The following is an 8,023-nucleotide window of genomic DNA, read 5'->3' as shown; positions in this document are numbered from 1 at the left end:
TGCGATAGCACTGAGCAATCGTTTAGATACAGAGCTAAGCGATCATGTAGACAAATTGCTAAGTGACGCGATGATGTTCTATATGATAGAGCTAAGCGATGGAGTTAAGCGATCGTGTATTTGTATACGATAGAGCTAAATGATCATGTAGCTTTAGCAAACACTAAGCGATTGTGTAGTTCTATGCGATAAAGCTAAGCGATCGTATACCTCTTCACAACACAAGGCGATGGAGCTAGACGATTGCCTTCAACGTTACACGATCGGCCTTAGCAAGACTTTAAGGTTGGACTGAGAGCAGCCGGTTTGACCGGTTTTCTCAAGGTCCAATCCGGTTCAACCTCAAAGTGTTTTTGGCCGGTCCGGTTCAGATTTTGTTGGTCCAGTTCAGACTCATCCGGTCCGGTTCAAGATGTTTGAGTTCGGTTTGGAGTGATTCAAGCGGTTCAAAGATGGTTTTAAAGCTATTTGTAATAGTTAGGCCTTTGTTTGCTTGTTTATGCCAAAACTAAAACCATATTAGTTTGTGTTTAATTATTTATGCATTTGATGTATGTTATAATTAAATAAATCTTGTATGTGCATATAGTATTCTATTTAGATTTAAAATCCCACCATAGGAAGCATGTTACATGCATTGAAAATATGTTATAAATTGTTATAATATATAGTATGCATGTTAGAGTTTCTTGTATTTAATATAAGTGTTATATTAAATATTGAATGTCGTATGTATGTTATGGATGTTTAGCATGTCTAAAATTTTATAAATTATTATAAAATTGGGTTAAACATTTAAAATCTATAAACAACAGTTGCATGCTCATGTAGGTTGACCACCTGTTTTAATTGTCAATACTTATAAAACCTAGGTTACAAACTCAACTGATATATAATCCTGTCTAAGGCTGGGGTACTTAAGTTGACGGTTTACGGAACACCTTCTACCTAGGGATTATGGCCGAATTATTGAGCGTTGGTAATCGATTTTATGAGCATACGTGAGTGATGTGAGGTAATAAAATAGTTTATCACCTCCATTACGTGAGTGATGTGACATATTAATTATATAATAGTAGAAGAAAAATACTTGGCGGCGGTTCTACCTATTTTTTGCACCTAACCAGTTGTTTAATAAAATTTTACCACCTGAACAACAAACTGTAGTCATGGTTCTTTATATTAACAACTTGAAAGTAGAATGATAAATAAAATAATGTCATGGTTCCATTTTTAGTCTCACAATACAACTTTGCTATGCATAGACATAAACAAGTGTCATGGTTCCATTCATAAAAACTATTGCTAGGTATAGCTATAAACTTAAAAATAATGGAAAAGATTTAAACACATGCGAAAGTAAAGAAGGGTGGCATTATAGGAATTAATGTGCATTTGCATGGGAAACAATTGTTATGCGAAGCACATCCACGAGCCGTAGGACAAGCTCGCATGGATAATCCAGTTGATATTAACATTTTTATAGAATAATTAATATTATTGAAGGATTTTGATCTAACTTCCTTATCTTCTTTGGAAGGGAGTTTTATGATTCTTTGATTGTCAATAGTAGATTTAATGACCAATACTGCGGAAACAACCATCATATTCATGGCTAACATTATTACTATCGTCATCACTGTACCGAACTTCATCTTCATTGATAGAGATATGTGTGAGATTTGTGTTGTTGAAACTAAAATATGGGGAATAAAATCTCACTTGACCTTTAAATTTGTAATGTAGGAGAAAGAGTTGACTTACAAATCAAAGAAAAATAGCTTTATCGGAGAATTTGTAGAATATTGAAAAATACTTCAAAGCTTGAACTTATCTCATACGGAGTTATAATGATGTATTTATAAGAAAAATAACTTAGAATTTTCTTTTTCTCTTAAGATTAGATGGTAGATTTTCCTAATCATGAATAAGTTAAGAATAGTCTCTACTTTCATCTTCCACCTATTTTCCCCAATCCTTTCCTAATCCTAAATAAGGATAGGACATACTTTCAACTTTTTGAAGAAAAAAATCATATAATTAGCTTTTCAAAATATTGTACTCATATGGGTAATTTCCATTTTAAATCATTAAATTAAATAAAATCTAACGAAAACTCAAAATTACGTAAAAAAAGGAAAAAGATTTAAAATTTTTTAAAAATCACATTAGAGAATAAAAAGAAAAAAGAAAAAATCTATATACTATCTTAATCTAGTATCTAAAAAAAGATATAGAAAAAAAAAACACACACAATAAAACTCTAAATTGCGTTAAAAAAATAAAAACAAAAAATAATTTTTTTTTACTATCTAAATCTAATTTAAAATCTAAAAGGATTAGGAAAAATCTATTCATATTAAATCATTAAATAAAAAATATCATGTCTATCTAAGAAATGGTATCTTAATTAATTTCATATTAAATCATTAAATAGTCTCATTATAAATTGGTATTCACCTCTAATAATTATTATTTTCTTTTTTTTTTAAAAAAAATCTCATGTTGTTATCAGGCTAATATAATATAATTGAAAATAAAAATAAATGATAACTTTAATTCTAAATTTTCTATATAAATAGCTAAATTGAGTCTCCCATTTTTCATTAGTACCTCCTCTTCCTTTACTTTTTTTTCTTTCTTTTTTTCATTTTTTGCTTTTATTTATTTATTTTGTTAATACACTCTATACAACTTCTTTGTTAATTTTCATTTTTTTTAGAAATTTGTTGTAGCATTTAGTTCGATTTTTCTTTTTAATTTCTTTTTAGTGTTTCTTTTCCATTCTCTTCTAGGTTTAGAAGAAGATATCAAATCTTTCTTTTTTGTTTGATGATCTTTTTCATTTTTTTTCATGTTTCAACTTTATAAAAACATGTAAAGTGATTTAATGTAATTTTGTATATGCTTTTGAAGTTACTTTTTTATACACGTAGATTTAGATTCTCACATACTAATGACAGTGGAGAAGAAGACCTTACTTTTGAAGTTCAAGAAATTTCTCTTAGGTTCAAGTAATTTAGAGGTCGGTAACGTGATGGATACGAGAGTGATCGACTACTTTTATGCTTTTGTAGTTTTTTTTCTTTTCATTTTTCTTTTCATTTTTGTAAATGTGCACCAATGAGTTTAGAGGTTTATAATAATTTTTACTATTTTTTGACATACTTTTATACATTTTTTTATTTTTTAAAATTTGTTGTAAATACACACCAATTCATAAAATTTCAAAATAAAGTCTAAATTCAAGAAGAATCATTGCAGATTTAGAGAGATTGAATTTTTAGAGATATTTTAGAGCTTTTGACAGACATAAAAAAAATAATGTATGTGTTTAAATTAAAATTTGAAAAATTATAAATTAAGAGATAATCAAATAATTTTTTTCAAATAAGAATGAATTATTACAAAATTTCATACAAAAATAGAAAAAACAATATTTTGGTTTAACTTAAAGATTGAAATTAAAAAGATAATCACATCATCTAAATCAATTAAAAAATTTAATATAGATTATCATGAAATAAAAAACAATACTTTAGTTCAAATTAAGAGAATAATCAAATCATCCGATCCAAAATAAATAGAGTAAGAAAATAAGAAAAATCTTTTTGGTTTGCAATCAAAGTTCAGAATTAAGAGGTTAAATAAATCATCCAATATTTTTTTTTCAAGAACTATCACAAAATTTTATAATTATTTTTTTTTAAAAAAACCTTAACACATGCGACGCACGTATCAACGACATAGTACTTGTATATTAGTAGAAGGATTGTGTGGTCATCCCCAACTTTTTTTTGTCCGTGTTTTGACACGGTTCTCAAATTATACAAAATATTTTGAACGTGTATATTTTAATTATATTGTAAATTTTAAAAGATTTCACTTTTATTCATGAATTTGGATTTCTTATTTAAAAAGATAAATTTGGAAATTGTTTAAGTAGATAATTCAATTTAAAAAATAATGTTTAATTTAGTTTTAAATTAAATATAATTAGAATTAGAAAATAAATAAAATTCGAAAAAATTGTTTGAATAGTGGATTTATCCCAAAATTCTTAATTTGAGTGGATTTCTCCATAAATCAACACCTATCCCACTTATTCCCACTAAATAAGTGCTATTTGAAGTGTCAAATAGCTAATTAATTAGTGCTTGCATGATCAATCTGAATATATACTTCATTTTCGTTCAGAAGTTTTTTCCTTGCTCTCAAATCCTCTCCAAACTACTTCCAATTCCCTCTCAATTAAGAGTTCCACCACTCAATCCAAGGTTGGGATTAGTAGAGAAGATATAGAAATTAAAGGTCAATTTCGTGGAACTTGTAAAGATTAAGTAGAAATTTACAAAGGCAGTAATGGTGAAACCCTATTACTTTAAAACTATGTATTTGCATGGTTGTTACTCCAATTAATTGTAATTAGAGTGATTAATGATTCTGTTAGCTTCCATATTTTGCATGTTTACTCTATCATATTATATGAAATATGTACTTTTTTTCCTTCACTAAGTTTTTTCTCACTGGGTTTTTCCTAATAAATTTTTAATGAGGCATATTTTATATATATAATAGGCATCTACGGGGGAGTATTATAAATATTATGATAATAGATTGCCATTAATGCTCATGCTAGTGTCCAATTAACTATGTGTCATACCCCATTTCTCCAAGTGTTGTTCATGTGTCTCAAGATTATACACTATTAGTGTCCATGTAATTCATCTTCTACTTGCCAAATTGCTTATAAATAGTAGCATTTCGTGGGTTTTGTTATACACATATTGGTAGGAAATCCAAAAGGCTTCGAGGAAATTTCCATATTTTCCTATTTCGTATAGTTTTCTTTATTTAATTTAATTATTTAGTTATTTTATTTTATTTTTAATATGTTTTGCTATTATATTATATTTTCTTCCTATTATGCTCATTATTTTACAAAAAAAAAAAAAAGAAAAGAAAAAGTTATTTGTCCGGAGCCCAGACATGCAAATAATTATTTCTTCATATTATATCATATATATTCTAAATTTCTCAATAAAAATTTTGTCTCAAAATACAATTTTTTTTTCATTTATAGTTTTGAAATTTTGTAAAAGGAATATGACAAATAAATTAAAGTCACGGTTCATTGAAAAGAAATTAAAATACGGATAGAACTATTATTGGTGGATTTTGATCTAACTTCTTTATCTTTTTTGGAAAGGAGTTTTATGGTCCTTTGATTGTCAATGGTAGATTCAGTGACCAATAATATGAAAACAACCATCATATTCATTGCTAATATTATTACTACCGCTATCATCGTACGACCATCATCTTCATCGATGGAGATACGTGTGATTTGTGTTGTTGAAACTAAATTCTAACGAAGATAATCTCACTTGACCTTTAAATTTGTAATGCCAAGAGAAAGAGGTGACTTGAAAAATAAAGGAAAATAGCTAATTTGATGGAGAGTTGATAGAATATTGGAGGAGATTTCAAAACTTGAACTTGTTTTATACAAAATTATAATATTGTATTTATAAAGACCATAAATGACTTGGAGTAGTTTTCTTCTTTCTTTTTCTTTTTTTTTTTTTATTTATTTTTTATTTTTTATAGGATTAAGAGGTTTGTTTTCCTAATCATGACTAAATTAGAATAATCTACCTACTTTTCCTATTCTCTTTCCTAATCCAGGATAAGTCTTATTTTCAACTTTTTGAAATAACATACCTGATTAGCCTTTACAAAAGATTGGATTCATATATTGATTTTCTTATTTATAAATAATTTATCTCACCAAAATCTAATCTATTGCATAGAAAAAATGACATATCAATTGTATATTAGTAGAAGAAAAGTTCTTGGATAGTGGTTCCACCTATTTTTGTGCAGTCCAACCAGTCGTCTATTAAAAGTTTACCACTAGACAATTTCTTTTATAAAAAAAATGAATTGTTAAATTTTTGTTTTGTGTGAAAGAAAATAATGCATAAGATTAGGTGTAACCTAGACTTCACCTAATCATTGCCCTAAGTTAAAAAAAAAAAAGATTGTAGCTGCTTTGTCCAATGTAGCTCGACATGGTTCTCAAGTTACAAAAAATATTTTTGAACTTGTATATTTAAATGATACTCAAAATTCTAAAATATTTTGTCTACAATGAAAATTATTTATATTATTTTCTCATAAATGATTTTTTATTCTCTTACACATTTTATCACTTATTTTTCGATAAATAAAAAGAAATTCTCCATAATGTAATCTCTCTCCACTATTTTTTTTTCCTTATGAATAATAAAAATTCATTTAATGACAAAGACTGTATTGAATTATTAATTTTAATTATCTAGAATAATGAATTTTACCAAACACAAATTAATCTCTCTCCCATTTATAAATTCACAATCAAACATAAATTTTAAATTTTGAATTCAAATTTCAAAATTTTAATTTAGAATTAAATGTGTTTTCAGATATTGTAAAAAAGAATAATTCGTTTTTGTTTTCTACTAATTCTTTGTTTTTGTAAACAAATTTTCGGATCACAAATCAAACTAAATCTAAAATAAAATGTGAAGGACGAACATAGTTTTATTTGGATTTTCATAGATATATTATGTTTGAGTTTGCTTATGTTATATTTAAATTTAGGTTGAAATATTACTTTCAAATATTTGAAATTTCCGGCTAAATTCTAAATCTGATTTTCCCTTATAGTTGAGAAACATCTCATTTTGAACTATTTAAATTTAACCCAACTTAAAGTAATTTATTGCCTAAAAAAAACTAAAAGTAATTTGAATATTCTTTTGAATAACTTAATCAGGATAAAATCTCTTTTATTAACTTATTTTAATTTAATTCTTAAGACTTAAATTATAAAATTAATCTTTTTTAAGAAATTATAATAATTAAAGAGGTATTAAAGACATTCCACTTATTATTTTTCGTAATATATATTATTATTTTATTAATATTAACAGTTAATTCAATCATTAATTTCAAATTTAAAGTATGTATTAAAATAATAAATTAAAATTACTTTAAAATAAGAGAAGTGTAAAACTTGGTAGTTTAAAACACCTAAAATTCAATTATTTGCACCAATATATGAAGCCTAAACATGCAAATAATTATTTCTTTCTTCGTATTGTGTCGCATATATTCTAAATTTTTCAATGAATTTTTAGTCTCAAAATACAGTTTCATTTATAGTTTTGAAATTTTGTAAAAGGAATATGACAAATAAACTAAAGTCACGGATCTTTAAAAATAAAATAAAAATTGCTACAAAAAATGTGACATAGATGGAAAAAGGTAATAATATAACTGCGAATCATTCTACTTTTTAAGTTGTTGATACAAATTTTAAAGAATTGTAATATATTTATAAACCTTGAAATGCTTAAATGTTCATAAAAACTATTGCTATGCATAGCCTAAACTTAACATTGATGAAAAAAAAATAATTTAAATACATGCGAAAGAAAGAAGGGCGATATTATAGGAATTAATGATATGCACGGGCCGTAGGACAAGCTTGTATGGATAATCCAGGAGATCTTAAAATTTTTGTAGAGTAATTAATATTATTGAATGATTTTGATCTAACTTCTTTATCTTCTTCGGAAGGGAGTTTTATGATCTTCTAATTGTCAAGGGTAGATTTGGTGACCAATAATGTGAAAACAACCATCATATTCATGGCTAACATTATTATTATCGCAATCACTATACCGACCTTCATCTTCATTGATAGAGAAACGTGTGATTTGTATTGTTGAAACTAAATTCTGGTGAAGAAAATCTCACTTGACCTTTAAATTTGTAATGCTAGTTGGAAAATAGCTATTTTGATGGAGAATAAAATAGAATTTTGAAGAAATTTCGAAACTCGAATTTGCTTTATACAAAGTTATAATGATGTATTTATAAGAAGAAAGAATGTCTTAGAGTAGTTTTCCTTTTTTTTTTTAAGATTAAGATGTGTGTTTTCCTAATCATGAATAGATTAGGATGGTCTACCTAG

Source organism: Benincasa hispida, chromosome 3 (assembly GCF_027475165.1).
Source record: "Benincasa hispida cultivar pf3 chromosome 3, pf3_genome.v1.1, whole genome shotgun sequence".
NCBI classification, from domain to species: Eukaryota; Viridiplantae; Streptophyta; class Magnoliopsida; order Cucurbitales; family Cucurbitaceae; genus Benincasa; species Benincasa hispida.
The sequence above is the reverse complement of the archived record's forward strand: the minus strand, read 5'-3'. Positions refer to the sequence as shown.